The 16,680-nt window shown below is 48.9% G+C and overlaps 1 protein-coding gene across 2 annotated transcripts in view; it reads right to left on the bottom strand.

Annotated features, from left to right (window-relative positions):
• CUL1 (cullin 1) overlaps positions 1-16,680 on the bottom strand; it is a 166,936-nt gene that overhangs the window by 123,631 nt on the left and 26,625 nt on the right. Inside the window, exon 1 of one of the 2 annotated variants that reach the window (XM_075315158.1) lies at positions 4,188-4,286. The exons of the other annotated variant lie outside the window; for it this stretch is intronic. The gene's annotated coding sequence lies outside the window, so the exon portion shown is untranslated. Of the gene's footprint in view, positions 1-4,187; positions 4,287-16,680 lie in introns of those variants that run through there. 2 annotated transcript variants of the gene reach the window in all.

Here is a 16,680-nt window from a genome sequence, read left to right as displayed (position 1 = left end):
ATGTCTGCTAGAGCCTGCACAGGTGCCACAAAAGTATCAGTTACCGGCTGCAATCAGTCAGATGAGAAATGTGGCAACAGAGGTTTATTTCTCGCACATTGTCTATTCTAGACTTTTAAATGAATCACCTTTCAGTAGTTTTCCCGTTACTTGTAGAATCGGATAGTTATGTCTGCTCTACTGTCAGAAATATTGGCAAACAACATAAAGGGGGTAGCGGTGCTGAAGATTCTGTGTAAGCCCCCAACAGTCATATCAAAAAGTAGCAAGTAATCGGAAAACAGCATGATGTACGGACAGAGACCCCGATCCCAGTAATACCTTTACTGGTGAAACATTAATTGCACAGCACTGTCCAGGCATCATCATCACTGTCCCCAATGGTTCTCAATCTAATTGACCAATCAGAATGTCTTTTGGAGAGTGCAGAAAAACAGATGCACTCAGTGAAAACCCAGGGAAATACATGGAGAACAAATGCTAACAGCTTTCTGTGTACATTGTATTGCCAGAAATCTGCTAATTAGTGGTGGGGAGGGGTTGGACCAAGAAGCAGGAGACACCTAATCCTCTAGTGATATTCACCTGCTCATAAAAACACGGATTTTAAAACACAACCCAGTAAGTGACATCACTGGAATCAGGGTCTTTGCCCCTACAGTAAGGCTGCTCTGAAATTACACAGCAAACACCTTTGACAGATTCCCTTAAAATCCTATGCTAAGGATCAATATTAAAGTCCCAGAAAAAAAAAGGGCTTGTCCAATCTAATTCATGAGGATGTAACAGAAATCAATCTATGGCATTTTGTCAGCAAATCTAATTAAATTAGTGATGTAGTTAATGTGATCAGCCCTACATGTCCTGAATACCTGTTTTAGGCCCTGTGCGCATAATGCGGCTTTTGCCGTGGATTTGGGTGCAGAATTGGAGCAGTTTTTGTACATAAACTTCATGCAGTCCTTCCCCAGCAAAGTCTATGAGAAATCCGGAATGCTGTGTGCATATTGCTTCTTTTTTCTTTATAGGTTTTCCTGCAGATTTTCTGCAGCAAAAAAGAAACTTCTTTTGTGTTTTTCCCTGCATTTTGCCATTGACAATGTTTAAAAAAAAAAAAAAAAAAAAAAAAAATTTAAAAATGCAGAGGGTAAACTGCAGGCAAAACCGCACCCAAACGCGGTAAAAACACATGCGTTTTCCGCAGGGAGGTGCGTTTTTAGCTGGAGAAACAAATCTGCAGTGTGTGCACATAGCCTAAAGCCAGCTTTACACGTTGCAATTTCGCATACGATATCGTATGCGATTTGCAACGCCCCCATCGTATGTGTGGCACGTTCAATTTGTTGAACGTGCCGCACAAACGAGTAACCCCCGTCACACGTACTTACCCGTCCATACGACCTCGCTGTGGGCGGCGAACGTCCACTTCCTGGAGTGGGAGGGACGTTCGGCGTCACATCGACGTCACGCGGCAGCCGGCCAATAGAAGCGGAGGGGCGGAGATTAGCGGGACATAAACATCCCGCCCACCTCTTTCCTTCCGCATAGCCGGCTGGAGCCGCGGGACGCAGGTAAGATCTGTTCATTGTTCCCGGGGTGTCTCACACTGCGATGTGTGCTGCCTCGGGAACATTGAACAAACTCACATTCAATTCATGAGGAATGGAAAACGTGCGTGCGATGAACGGATTTTCGTTCAATCGCACGTAGCGGTCACACGCTACAATGTAACTTACGATGCCGGATGTGCGTCACTTACATTGCAGCGTGTAAAGCGGGCTTTAGGCTGGGTCCAGATCTGGCAGATAACAGCCGCCACCAATTTTGAAATGAATTTCCAGCACGCTCTGCCACCACACTGTAAACAACTAAGGAAACCGGCAGCGAACCTGCCCTGTCTAGACCTGGCTCCACAGTTCAACCATGCAAGTGTGCACTGGCATTCAATGTCTACCCATATGCCAAACAAGCATCATCCAATCAGTCACTTGACCACTGCAGCCAATCACAGGCCTCATTCAGAAGAATGACTACATCATAGCTTCTGGTAACAGAACATACTAGCCGGCCCAATGAGGAGACAATCGGCGATTATAGCGTTTGCTATTTTCACACCAATGACATGTAGAGTTCTTAGTATGGGTATGGCTTGCGATGTCACCGTCTCAGGCAGTCAGCTTCCCACGGTTGTGAGGTCACCGTCTCAGGCAGTCAGCTTCCCACGGTTGTGAGGTCACCGTCTCAGGCAGGCAGCTTCCTATGGTTGCGAGGTCACCGTCTCAGGCAGTCAGCTTCCCATGGTTGCGAGGTCACAGTCTCAGGCAGTCAGCTTCCCATGGTTGCGAGGTCACAGTATCAGGCAGTCAGCTTCCCACGGTTGTGAGGTCACCGTCTCAGGCAGTCAGCTTCCCATGGTTGCGAGGTCACAGTCTCAGGCAGTCAGCTTCCCATGGTTGTGAGGTCACCGTCTCAGGCAGTCAGCTTCCCATGGTTGTGAGGTCACCGTCTCAGGCAGTCAGCTTCCCATGGTTGTGAGGTCACCGTCTCAGGCAGGCAGCTTCCTATGGTTGCGAGGTCACCGTCTCAGGCAGTCAGCTTCCTATGGTTGCGAGGTCACCGTCTCAGGCAGTCAGCTTCCCATGGTTGCGAGGTCACAGTCTCAGGCAGTCAGCTTCCCATGGTTGCGAGGTCACAGTCTCAGGCAGTCAGCTTCCCACGGTTGTGAGGTCACCGTCTCAGGCAGTCAGCTTCCCATGGTTGCGAGGTCACAGTCTCAGGCAGTCAGCTTCCCATGGTTGTGAGGTCACCGTCTCAGGCAGTCAGCTTCCCATGGTTGTGAGGTCACCGTCTCAGGCAGTCAGCTTCCCATGGTTGTGAGGTCACCGTCTCAGGCAGTCAGCTTCCCATGGTTGTGAGGGTCACAGTCTCAGGCAGTCAGCTTCCCACGGTTGTGATGTCACTGTCTCAGGCAGTCAGCTTCCCATGGTTGTGGGGGTCACAGTCTCAGGCAGTCAGCTTCCCATGGCTGTGAGGTCACCGTCTCAGGCAGTCAGCTTTCTATGGCTGTGAGGTCACAGATTCTATATGCTCACAAGTTGCCCCCTCCTCTACGGTCACAGCAGCACAGCTTTGTACTCAGATTTTACAGTCCACAATTCAGGGTAACATTGTGAGGTCTCTGTGTAATTTGTGTTGATACAGATATCTAATTTTTTTATACTGAGAACGTTGAGACTAATGAGAACTCACACGACCCCTCCATAGTATTGTGTAGTTATGTGCCTTCATGTAATGGTCAGGACAAACTAAACAATTGAGATTTCCACTCACTGATGTGAAGCTGATATACGGCTTTCTATGAAAAAGTGATAAACCAGAATGGAAGACTGTATAACCTTCCCTGACGTGATGAAACCAGAACTTCCCTTTAGGTCAATGCTGGATATACTGGTATAAAAGCAGCCTTCTATTGCAGCTTCCTGGACAGGCTGGACCCCACTAGGCCGGCCTCAGAGGTGCGTATTTGGGGCACTTATGTGCTGGCCTGGCCTAACGGCCCAAACTCTCTCAGATCCCTATGGAGCAGTCAGTGTGGGTGACTACACGGCGGCTGGGCTGGCACTTACCACCAGTAATATGGCCCCTACGGTCTGGTGCCAGATTCCTTATCAGGACTGGCATCACATGCAGAGTATAGCAGGAGCATCGGAGGGAAATCCCTCCACAGCAACATAGCCCCCCACACATTTCTAGAACAGGGGTTGTGTTCTGCAATTGCCACTTAGGTAATATGTGTCCCTATGAGATGGCACCAGCGATGGTCCCCGAGCCACAGAATTGGGTGGCCATAGCCAACCACACTCCACCTCAGCCCCCAAATCCCCTGTACGGAGAGGGTGGGGGGACTGTACACCCACAGCCATTCCTCTGGGCACTGAGCTGTCACCGGGGGCTGCCCATAGGAATGATGCCGGTCCTGACAGCCGCTGTAATGCCGCACTGACAGGCACTGTCCACATGTGTCCACCCCCGGGGGCTGAGCGCTGACAATGGCAACAAGACGCTGCGCAGCTCAGCTACGTACCGGCTCCCGTCACACAGACCACCCCCGACCCGGAGCACGGCACCCCGCCACCACAGAGCCCCGATCCCGCCCCGGACGCAGCCATGTTCCCCGCACCCCTCACCTGTCTTTCGGCGGCAGGCGCAGAGAACCCCCTGGGAGAGCCCGGACAGTCAGCCGGAAGTCCCTCCCTTTTCTGCAACCAGCCACTCAGCGCCCACAATACAGACGCCTGCACTTCCGCTCTGACTCCCCGCCTTTCCTCCGCCGCAAACGAATGAGAGCAGAGTATGACATCACGCAACCGACCCGGAAGACACGCGGTGTGCTGCGTAGTGCGTACGGAGCTTGATTGCGTCATGTTTGCGGGCGTGGCTACACGGTCATATGACAGCCAATCAGACGTGCCAGAGAACCAGACACCATGGTAACAGCACGCACTGCGTACAGTCTGCGCGGCCCAGGACAATGCCCAGCGCCAGTCAGTTCCGGAGTACCCGGCATGCAATGCGGCCAGTAACTGCGCACCAACCTACGAGTGTGTCACAGCCCCTGCCCGTACGCCGCCAGCACAGGCCCGCGGGGCAGCACGGGGCCGCCTCACACCACCGGAGGCCGTGTCCGCAGCTGACCGTGCACGGAGCTGTCACATCAGGCTTGGTTCATCGTTCACGTTAACATTTTGCTGGCCTATTCTTTCCATTATTTATACGCTGGCAGAATGGCGGCCTGCCGAGGCATGGCGGGTCCTGCGAATGGATTCAGTCTGAGGGTCCAACAGCAGGGACCCCATTAATCAGTAGCAATGTATTCCCAGTAGAATGGCGATGTAGTGCGCATGCTTGCCTGTCTATTCCTCCTCTATAGGACTGCAGCACTGGGCAATCACATAGCAAATGGATAGAGCTGAGGTGTAGCATGCGCACTGCTGCTCCAATCTAACCAGGTCCCAGCAGCCAGATCCCCGCCCGTCAAGGACAGGTGAGGACACCTCAGATTCCCCTACTGCTCTGCTGCCTGTCTCTCAGTGATAGATAGTCCGGCTCTATTTGGTAATCCGGCTCAGGCTGGTTTCAGACGTCCGTGTTTTAGGTACGTGTGACATCCGTTTTTAACATGTATGTCACACGTACCCATGTTACCCTATTGTGCACTCACACGGTCGTGTTTTCACATGGACCGTGCGGCCCTGCTATTTCACACGGAGACATGCCCGTTTTTTCTCCAGCAGCACGGGTGTTAGGCTATGTGCCCACGCTGCGGAAAATGCGCGGATTTCTCGCGGAAAAGCCGCAGATGTTCCAGAAATCTGCAGCACAGCTACTTCCCAGCCATTTCTATGGCATTTGGGAAATGCTGTGCCCACGCTGCAGATTTTTCCGCAGCGGAAATCGTGCGGATTTTCGTGCGGAAAAATCTGCAGCATGTCAATTATTGTTGCGGATTTCTCCGCAGGGTCCCATATACTTACCTGCCTCACCGGAGTCACTTTCTCTGTCCGGTGTACAGGAGCGCGGTGAATACAGGTACAGGAAGGAAGAGGTGGGCGGAGCCTGCACGAGCTCCAGTCATGTGACAGCCGGAGCTAGTTCAGGCCCGCCCACCTTCTCCTGCAGATGCCCGCACCATATCCGCAGGACATTCCGCAGCATGGAAACAGACAAAAGTTGTGGTGCTGTTTCCTGGGAGCACCTGCGGAATGTCCTGCAGATATATTTGCAGGACACTGTCCCCATGGGTACATAGCCTTACACGGACCGCACAATGTTGTGATCCGTGTGACTCGTACCGGAGAAAAACACGGGTTTTTAAATAAAAAGGTTTTTTTATATTTACCTGTATCCAGCGATGCTGTCTCCGGCTCTGCTGCCTCCCGCTCCTGACCGCCGCTCATTTTTATTGATTATTCACTATTGCAGTGAGCAGCTGGGAGCAGGGGCATCGCGGTGACACCGCTGGAGACAGTACGGCCGAGGATAGCATCGCTGCTGACATCGCTAGTGACAGGTGAGTATCCTGCCAGCAGTGTGTGCAGGGACGTCCAAGAGGTCATCAGATTTCCCAATGAACTCTGATGACCTCCTGATGACACCCCTGCGACAACTGCGCTACAGGGAGTGTCACGATGGTGACTTCCAGGGGTTCATGAGAGTTCATTGGGAACCCTGATGAGTCCCTGGATGTCACTGCACAAACTGCTGTATACTCACCTGTCACCGATGTCCCCAGCGATGCTGTCCTCGGCTGTGCTGTACCCAGCCTGTCCCCGCGATGTTCTGGCTTCCAGATCCTCAGGCAGTGAATAATCAATGAAAATAATGAGCAGGGATCAGGTGCGGGAGGCAGCAGAGCAGAAGGCAGCATCACTGGATACAGGTAAATATAGAACATCTTTTCATTGCAGAGACACGCGTTTTACCCAGTACGTGTCACACGTATGCAAACACGGATGTCACACGTATGACCATAACCACGTGTGTGACTGGTACCCGATTAAACATGGACGTCTGAAACCAGCCTCACATGGCGCCATTCACCAAAAATGAAGACTGGAGACAGTCAGCACCTCCAGGCAGCCATGCTTACATGCCCCATAGCCTGGAAGATAAAAAATAGAGGATTTTTGGCAAACGATCCATCATGCAGGAGGCATACAGGTATGGCTAATTTCACCTTTATTCCACTTGTATGCCCATATTAACTAAAAATGCGCAAAAAGGGTGACATTCCCTTTAAAAATACAGGAAGCAGAGATGGAAGCCCAATTAAAAATACCCAAGTAGAAAGAAGCAGCCACCTATGTTACATTGAAGCACTAGGTCAGGTGGAAGACAGTTGATTGCACAACTGACTACATGCTAAGAATCTCCACGTACACCAGCTCCACTTCCAATCTACGACATCGATGTACCAACGAGGCAAAGGATGTCGCCAACTTTTACTGACAAAGGTAACTTCCAGCACTATCCCCTAGTTTAAGTCGCAGCCAGACCCTCTAGAGACAAAACAATATCTTAACTCATACGCGGCATCATTTTGTGCTGATACATCTCAGTCAAACCAGAGAACCTATGTCCCCCAGGGGCACCACAAGTTAATCCATTAACAATGGCTGGAGATCAGACATGTCTAACTTTGCCAGATACATGATTCGTATGGAACTAATACACATCAGTCTCTCAAAATGTAACGATTGTGCTGAGAACTACAGAAGCCTTGATGTAGACCTTACAAGCTGTAAGCCAAGATCTTAACCTCAGGCTATGTGCACACGTTGCTTTTTTTTCAGCGCGGAAAAAAACGCACCCTCTGGCAGAGGGGAGAATTGTAAACAATGCTTTTTGAGAAAAACGCATCGAAAACGCATGCGTTTTTAGTTGCCTTTTTTTAAGACTTGGCAGTGTTAATAAAGTTGGTTGAACACAGACCTTTGGAGAAAAAAAACCTGTGATGTCATTTCCTTCTCCACATTCTGTTTGGATAAATGGGAGGGCTTGGAATGGAAGGAGCACCATTTGAATTTTGGAAAAGTTGAAATAAACTTCGCGCACCATGTCACATTAGCAGGGCCCCTTGGGTACCTATACGTCAGAAAACCCCCACAAATTACCCCATTTTGGAATCTGCACCCCTCAAGGATTTTATTCAGGAGTATATTAAGCATTTTGAATCCACAGCTACTTCACCCAAAATGTTGCTGTAGCAACAATATTCTCACTTTTAAGCCAGTTTCACACGTCAGTGAAAAACACTGACGTTTTTCACTGGCGTGTAAAACACGCACATGTCCCTCTGTGTGCCGTGAATCACGGCACACGTGGGTTGTCTAAGTGCAATCCGGGCTCCGTTATCCGTGGCCCGTGATTGCACTCAGTAATCAACTCACCTGCGCCCGCTCCCGCTCTCCATGGTGCTGAACGCTCCCGCGGTGCAGCATCTGGCTGGCGCTGACCCCCGCAGCAGCTGCTTCCGGGTTGGCTGTGTCGTGCATCATGAATATGCGCGACAATAATGAGCCGGCTCAGAAGCAGCAGGGAGAACGGGCTGCAGAGGACATCGCTGAAGCCGGGTGAGTTAAAATGATTTTTATTTTAAAAGCACGTTTTTTTCTGGCACGTGTTTCACGGATCACACCACTGCGTGGTCCGTGTGACATCAGTGATGCCAGAAAATAAATGGACATGTCTCCGTGCGGCAATCACTCACACGCGGGTACGCCGCACGGAGACACGTGCAGTGAAAAATCACTGACGTGTGAGCAGACCCATTCATTATAATGGGTCTGCGTATGTCAGTGATTCTGGTACGTTTAAAAAAAAAAAAAAAGCACAAACGTACCAGAATCACTGACGTGTGAAAGGGGCCTAAGGCTATGTGGCCATGATCCAGCGACACGGCGTCTAGTACACAGTGTCAGCCTTCCTGCAACTGCCCATGCCCACAATTTGGGTTCAGGCTGCTGTGGACTTTAGCTCTATTCTACCTGCAGAGAACACTCTCGTCTCCGCAGCATAAATTGACATGCTGAGGCTCGGGAAGCCACTCCACCGGTCAGTTTATGCTGCGGAGAAAAGAAGCACAGTGGGCATGGGATCTCCAAAAATCCTTCCACTGTGCTTCTACTGCACAACGCAGCGTTATGGGCGCAGGGAAAACACTCAGCGCCCATAACGCTGCAAACCCTGATTGTGGGCACACAGCCTAAAAAACGTCAATGGATGAATGGATGTCAAATATATATAACGTCCCACCCCCGCCTGCATATTCTAAGCTGGCACGTTTAGTACCTTTCACGTGGCACTAAAGGGTGCCTAGCTTAGTATTTATCCAAAAAAAATAAATAAATAAATAAAAAAAAAAAAAATGAAAAAAATGGCGTGTTGTCCCCCCTATTTTTGATAGCCAGTCAGGGTAAAGCAGACAGCTGTAGCCTGCAAACCACAGCTGGCATCTTCATCTTGTCTGGTGATCAATTTGGAGGGCTCCCCAGGCTTTTTTTTTTTATTTATAAATAAAGAATTAAAAAAAAAAAAATAACGTGGGGTCCCCCCAAATTAGATCACCAGCCAAGGTGAAGCTGACAGCTGGGGTCTGGTATTCTCAGGGTGGGAAGGAGCCATGGTTATTGGACTCTTCCCAGCCTAAAAATAGCAGGCCGCAGCCGCCCCAGAAGTGGCGCATCCATTAGATGCGCCAATCCTGGCGCTTCGCCCCAACTCATCCCGCGCCCTGGTGCGTTGGCAAACGGGGTAATAAATGGGGTTGATACCAGATGTGTAATGTCACCTGGCATCAAGCCCAGCAATTAGTTATGTCACGGCGTCTATCAGATACCAGACATAACTAATTGACAGTAAACAAAAGCAAAAAAAAAAAAATGACAAAAACATTATTAGAAAAAACACTCCCCAAATCATTCCCTTGTTCTCCAATTTATTCAAAAAATTTGAAAAAAATAGGTCCGCAGAAATCCATTTGGACGTCCCACGTCGCCTCTGGACCTTCTAGAATATGGGGGCACGTTCAGGGAACGTATCCCCCATTTTCTAGAAGGGCAGACCCACTCTCCCCGGGTCACAGCTGCAAAGTGCCGAGCAGCCAGCACAGCTCTCTGAACACAGTGCTGGCTGTCAGCTGCTCTGCTCATGTGACCGCACTGACCGGCGTCTGCTGTGAAGGAGGAGGGGGCCGCGGGGGATCAGCGCTGCGACCGGACAGGTAAGGGGGAATACCGGGGGGAATAGGGGGTGACCGGGCAGGGCCTGGGAGGCATTTTTCTGTCGCATGTCTCAAGGCACATGCGACAGAAATCATAGGAGCAGGGCGGCCGGTGCGCTGCTGTGCGCGCGGCCATGTTGGATTTTCGGGAGGGGGGGGGGGGGGGGGGGGTCGGACGTCGTGGCGGGCACTTTGGCGACACCGGGGGCTTTCCAGGACTTTGCCAGGAAGTGAGGTCAACAGGAAACCTCTTGACCTCACTTCCAGGTAAATGCCTGCGTTCTGGCATGCCGACAAAGCCCGCGGACCGCAACAAAAAAGCAGCTCACTGTGGTGTAGCTGCGGTCTGACCCGCATCATTGAGTCAATGGGGTAGAGAACGCAGCTACACCGCACAAAAGAAGTGACATGCTGCTTTTCTTTCCGCACCGATTTTTGGCATCCAAAACGCTGCGTTTAGAAACGCAGCGTGTGCACTGATTTTTCGGCTTTCTCATACACTTTGCTGGGAAAGCTGAACGCATGCAATTTGCCACTGAAACGCTGCGGTTCTAAACGCAGCGTTTCCGCGGGAAAAAACGCAACGTGTGCACACAGCCTCACTGTCAAGGAACAACTGGATTTGCTTAACTGGTTAGGCCCAGAATCAGATGCAAGTCTTGCTGTGGCATGGGAGAGTCTGGAACAAACCCACAGCAACTCCGAAGCCATAGAAAGTGCCTTAAAGACATCTTTTAGGAAGGTTTTCAAGACAAAACAGAAGCTTGAGGATCTGAGCTAGCTGCTAAAGGAAATAGAATTGGCAAAATTAGACCCATGTCTGTTCTGAATGAGTATGAATCTAGTGTCAAAGTTACCATATAACATGCAGGGAAAATGGGTAGATCACGGCTCAAGATACAAATATCGTATCCTTTCCTCCCTTTATCAAGCTTGAAAGAAGAATCTCAGCTTAAACTTTACTGAACCTACTCCAACAGTTTAATTAGCATCTTTAAGGTAAGTAATTAGGCATCACTAAACGTAGAGCGTTAAAGGGAACAGTATCTGTTGGGAAGACTGACGCTCCACTTACTGCACTCTGCTTCACTAAACCAAATGTTCTTGCTTCTAAAAGCTACAGACACCAAGCGTATGTGCCTTATTCACAAAAGACCTCACCCACTTAAGAAATGTCGATGGCTCAGAGCAAAGACTGCAGGAGCTTACAGATACTCCCAGAGATTGGGATATGTTACACATGTACTTCCTCAAGCCACATTGCTAAGGACTGTAAGGCGGTCGTTAAGTGCATTGAATGCAGTAGTGAGGATCACATACCAGCTTCTCAATTCACAACCTCCAGGGGTATCCAAACCTTGCAAGAGAAGGGGTACTGGTAGCTTCCTTCCTTTGGAGTATGTCACTCAAGAAAGCCCAAAACAAATCAGAGTGGTGTTTGATTCAAGTGCCAAGCATCAAGGTGCATCTCTGAACAATGTTCTCCTCACTGACCAATAACCTGCTGCTTGAGATTCAGAAAAGAGACAGTTGCTATTACTGCTGACCTCAACAAATGTTGCTGTGATGGGGTGTGACAGCAGACTGGTAATCAATTCAAAAGACCTTTATTAGGACTGGGAGAAGAACAACAAACATATATCATATATATGATTCCTTAGACTATGCAAAAAAGGAACAAATCTGGGGGCACCAACTGGTAATCTGACGCAAAAGGAAAATGCAGCAACAGTTCCTCAAATCCAGCAGGGTGGGCATGACATCACAATCCCATGTGACAACCGATCTCCAGTCTCTAGTAGTCCATACACGGACACCAGGACCTGGGTCACAGCAACAAATCATAGCCCCACCACCGTGCGGAGCTGCCGCCCCACCTACACCCCACCTACTGTCTCCTCCCCATAATCCTATAGAATGTAAGCCCGCAAGGGCAGGGCCCTCTTCCCTCTGTACTAGTCTGTCTACTGTAACTTGTACATGTATTTTGTATGTAACCCCCTTCTCATGTACAGCACCATGGAATCAATGGTGCTCTATAAATAAATAATAATAATAATAATAATAATAATAATAGCCCTCTACAAGACAGCACCAACTACAAAACAAACCTGCTCTTGGGATCAGCAAGGTTGTGTATTAGGGAAGCCCCTACATAGAGGAGTAAAGACACATGCCCCCACCAGATGCAGGACGGGTAATGCTAATGTAGGCATTATTACAGAATGGGTCCATGAAAATAGCTTGGTGTTGACACATTTAAAGTTCCATTGTTTCATCTTGTGAGAAGATCACAGAAATTCTCAGATTTTTTTGGCACCAAGATAAGATAATGATATGAACAAGGAGATGGTTGTATAACATATGAAGGTACACATTCAGAAACAGTCCTTCAGCTGTCACTAGATATGGCCTATGTAGGACTGCCTCAGATGGTGAATCCAGAAAGGATGCTCAACCGTTTGTTGAAAGACACTTCTATGTGGATGACAGACTGAACTCCCTGCCCACAGTGGAAGAAGCCATAGATCTGCTTTAATGGATGCATGGTTATGGTTTCTAAAGCTCATCTGATATCGCATAAAATTGCCTCCAACAGTGCCATTGTCATGAAGGCCTTCACGAATGATCATGCTGCAGAATTCAGTGACTTTTCCAAGTACCATACAGGATGGGTACAACACAATTTTATTATTGCTTCCCTTCATACAATGTTAAGTTCACATTAAGTATAAAGAATGTAAGGGAGGGAAATAAGGGTGCTGTCATGATGGGCCCCTGGAAACATTACCAATAGGTTGTAATTCCTATTTTCCAGGTCGCCACATGACAGCACCACAGGAGAATACCAAAGTAATCTATTATCAGGGGAAACCACAGCTTGAAGCACCTTCCTACCTAACAGGGTCTGTTGGTTGGTTGGGATATCTAACTTTTAAGGTTTGCAGAACATGTTTGGGCCTGACCATGTGGCTGCTCTACAAATCTGCTCAATTGAGGCACCTGCTTTTTCCACCCACGATATGGATAACGCCCTAGTTGAGAGGGCCCTAAGGTTTACCGGAGGGTCTTTACCTACAGACACATGGATAGAAGCTATAGCGGATCTGACCAACCGTGATAGGGTTACCTTAGCAGCCTTCCTACCATGATTTTTTCCCCCTAAACTGAACAAAGAAGAGTCCCGCCTCCACTTCCAGGTGGCCTCCAAATAGGCCAGCACTGTCCGTCTGACATCCAATGAATGCAAGCGTTGTTCCTTTTGGGTTTTGTAGCCGTGGCAGAAAGATGGAAAGACTACTTCCTGCTCCACATTGACGGAGGAGACTACATTGGGGTGAAAGGTTCTGTAGATGGTCCTTGTTACCGGTTTCCTGCTCACTTGGAGGGTGGAAATAACTGCATCTGACAGGCCCTTCTTCCTCAGGAACCTCCCTTCAGGATCCAAGCCGACAAGTGTAGGTGATGTAGACCCTGGTGAAGCAGTGGTCCCTGGCTGAGGAGATTCTCCCCTCAGGAGAAGGAAAACAGGGTCTCCTACTGCAAGGGTTTTCCGTAACGTGAACCAGGACCTTGCAGATACGGATCTCTGATGGATAAGTCCTGGATCTCCTTGATTCTTTTAGCTGTTACTGCAACCAGGAACACCATCTTGATGGACAACTTCTCAATTGAGATCTGATCAATGGGTTCAAAAGGAGGGTCGCAAAGTCCGTTCAGAACCAGGCCCAGGTCCCAAGGAGGTACTCTGGATCTGAGAGTGGGTCTCAATCTTTGGATACCTCTCACAAACCGTGAGACGCACTGATGGGACGCTAGCGGCACATTAAAGAAAATGCTAAGGGCTGAGATCTGAACCTTCAGAGTATTTGGTTTCGGTCCCCTGCAGAAGCCCATCTGAAGAAAATCCAAAATGTTGGGAATATTCGGGTGTGCACTGTCCACCGGTTCCTCTCCTAGAAACGTGCAGAACTTTCTCCAGATTCTTCTGTAGATGGTCCTTGTTACCGGTTTCCTGCTCACTTGGAGGGTGGAAATAACTGCATCCGACAGTCCCTTCTTCCTCAGGAACCTCCCTTCAGGATCCAAGCCGACAAGTGTAGGTGATGTGGGCCTTGGTGAAGCACTGGTCCCTGGCTGAGGAGATTCTTCCTCAGGGGAAGGAACACAGGGTCTACTACTGCAAGGGTTTTCAGTAATGAGAACCAGCTTCTCTTCGGCCAATTAGAATTACTTTGGCTCTGTCCTGCTGGATCTTCCTGATGACTCTGGGAATCAACGTGAGAGGATGGAATGCATACGCGAGACATGTCCCAGGTCTGAGCCATAGCATCCACCGCAGTTGGATAATCTCCTGGGTTCAGGGAAAATAATTCTGGTGTTTGCAGTTCTTTTGGAGGCAAATAGGTCTACTTGGGGAACACCCCATCTGCCGACCAGACTCTGAAATACAGCGTCGTCCAATTCCCACTCTGAGGGATCTAGCGTGTGCCTGCTGAGGTAGTCCGCCAGGTAGTTTTCGGATCCTTTCAGATGGACATTGGAGATTGATAGCGCTGATCTTTCGGCACAACAAAAAATCTTCGTTGCCAGAGTTTGTAGAGGGTGATGTCTCAAGCCACTCTGATGCCGGAGAAAGGAGACTATAATATTGTCGAATAAAACCCTGACGTGTTGATTCAGGAATAGTTCTCAATTTCTCCTGAGGGCTTGCCAGATGGCGTTGAGCTCTCTGAAATTTGAAGACCTGTTCTTCATCTGTACTGGCCTCTCTCTGGAAGTAACTGAACCCTACATGGGCTTCCCAACCAGTCTGACTGGCGTCGGTAGTAAACATGACACGGAGAGCAATCCCAGGGAACACCAACATGTAGGTTCTTCCAGTCCATCCACCACCTCAGATCTTCTGTGAGATGATGAGGTAAACTGATTCTGCTGTTCAAGGACCACCGGGAGCCTGCTGTAGTGGTCAGGATCAGCTTCTGAAGGACTCTGGAGTGGAACTGGCTCCACCTGACGCATGGGATGCACGATGTCATGAGGCAGAGAACGCTCATGGCTTTCCTGACCGTGTACCCCCTCTTCTGTTGGAAGATCTTGATTCTGTTCCTGATCACCTCTGCTGCCTGTGATGGTAGGAAGGAAGTTCTTGCGTTAGAGTCCAGCAAAATACCCTCAAAGATCTTCCTGGTTTCTGTCTGGAGACTGGACTTGTGGGCGTTCACTATCCAATCTATTGACTGAAGTTGTCGTAAGGTAGTAGTAATCCCCCCCGAGACAGTTCCTCCTGAGAGTCCGCCACCAGTAGAAGGTCGTCTAGGTAGGGCACAATTGTCACATCGGCTTTTGAAAGATGGGCGACTACCTCTTCCACCACTTTCATGAATGTTCTGGGAGCAGAGGACAGGCAGAATGGCAAGCACCGGAACAAAGTGGAAAAATCATTCCCCCTTTCTCTAGGGTGAACCTTTGATGGATGGCTATGTGATAATAGGCATTTTTTTTTTTTTTTTTTTAGGTCTATAGTGGCCATGACGCAAATTGTATTGAGAAGAGGGATAGCAGACTTTATGGAGTCCATGCAAAATTTTTAGTAATAGACCCACTGGTTTAGAGGTTTTAAAACTGTATTATTGTATAGAATTCGCCCAATATTTTTTTTTTTTTACAGAGAAGAGTTCAGTAGTGACCCTGAAATTTTTCCGGAACAGGAAGTACTGCCTGTGTTTGTAACAAGGTTTCTACATTCGTCCAGAGATGGTTGGAAACAAACCTGGAACGGGGCTTTGTGAGGATAAACGTTTTGGGAGGAATATGGGAAAACTCGATCTGGAGTCCCTGATCCATGACCTGGAGGACCCATGGATTGGAATATATGGGTCTCCACTCTTCCAGAAAACCACACAGTCTCCCGCCTATGTACGCCTCAGGCCCTATCTGGTCTTTTCCTGGAATCAAAATGGGAGTTACCATCCTTCCCACTTAGGCATAGCTCCACCTCCCTGTCTTCCCTTTGCCTTTGTAATCCTGCCCCTTGAAAGATTGAAACCTATGAGAGGGTAGAGACCTCCGGAGGTTTTTCCTCTGGGAATCTTCCTTTTTTTTATCTGAAGCTTTCTCCAGAATGTCATCTAACACTGGCTCGAAGACCCGGAGACCAGAAAAGGCAACAGAACATAGCTTATTTTTTTTTGAGGCACTATCCCCTGACCATGTTTTAAGCCATATAGCCAGGCGGGCCAAATTAGTTAAAGGCATGATTTCTAGTGGAAAACCTAACAGACCACCCAGGCATCCGCCATGAATCCTGTGGCCATTTTAAACCGAAAAATTAATTCTAAGATAGCTTCCCTAGGGGCCTTGTTCCTGATCTGAGCTTCTAGATCATCCAACCACCTAGACATAGACCTAGCCACTGAAGTAGCTGCTATATTAGTTTTGATGGTGGCAGTCGAGGCTTCCCATGCCTTCTTCAAGAGCCTATCTGCTTTCCGGTTCATCGGGTCTCTAAGACCAGAAGAGTCCTCAAATGGAATGGAAGTCTTTTTAGCCACCTTTGCTACAGGAACATCAATCCTGGGAACGTCCTCCCATGCTTTGCTGTTCTCAGGTTTAAAGAGAAGATTAGCTCTGAAATCCCAGGGAATCACCAGCTTCTTTTCAGCCTCCTCCCATTTTTCCATGATCATGGCCCGGACATGTTGATTAACAGGGAAGACTCTGTGCCTTTGGTATCTGAGGCTATCTGAACATTTCATCCTAGATGGATCGTGGTTCTCAGTCTTCTCCACCATCATGGTCTTTAGGACTGCCCTTAGAAGGTCATTGTATCCACACCGCTGCCTCTTTCGAGAAGCCGAACGGGGTTCTTATTGGGGTATCGCACTGGACATTGCTGT

The sequence above is a fragment of the Anomaloglossus baeobatrachus genome, chromosome 6 (genome assembly GCF_048569485.1).
Source record: "Anomaloglossus baeobatrachus isolate aAnoBae1 chromosome 6, aAnoBae1.hap1, whole genome shotgun sequence".
Lineage (NCBI taxonomy): Eukaryota > Metazoa > Chordata > Amphibia > Anura > Aromobatidae > Anomaloglossus > Anomaloglossus baeobatrachus.
The sequence above is the reverse complement of the archived record's forward strand: the minus strand, read 5'-3'. Positions and strand labels throughout refer to the sequence as shown.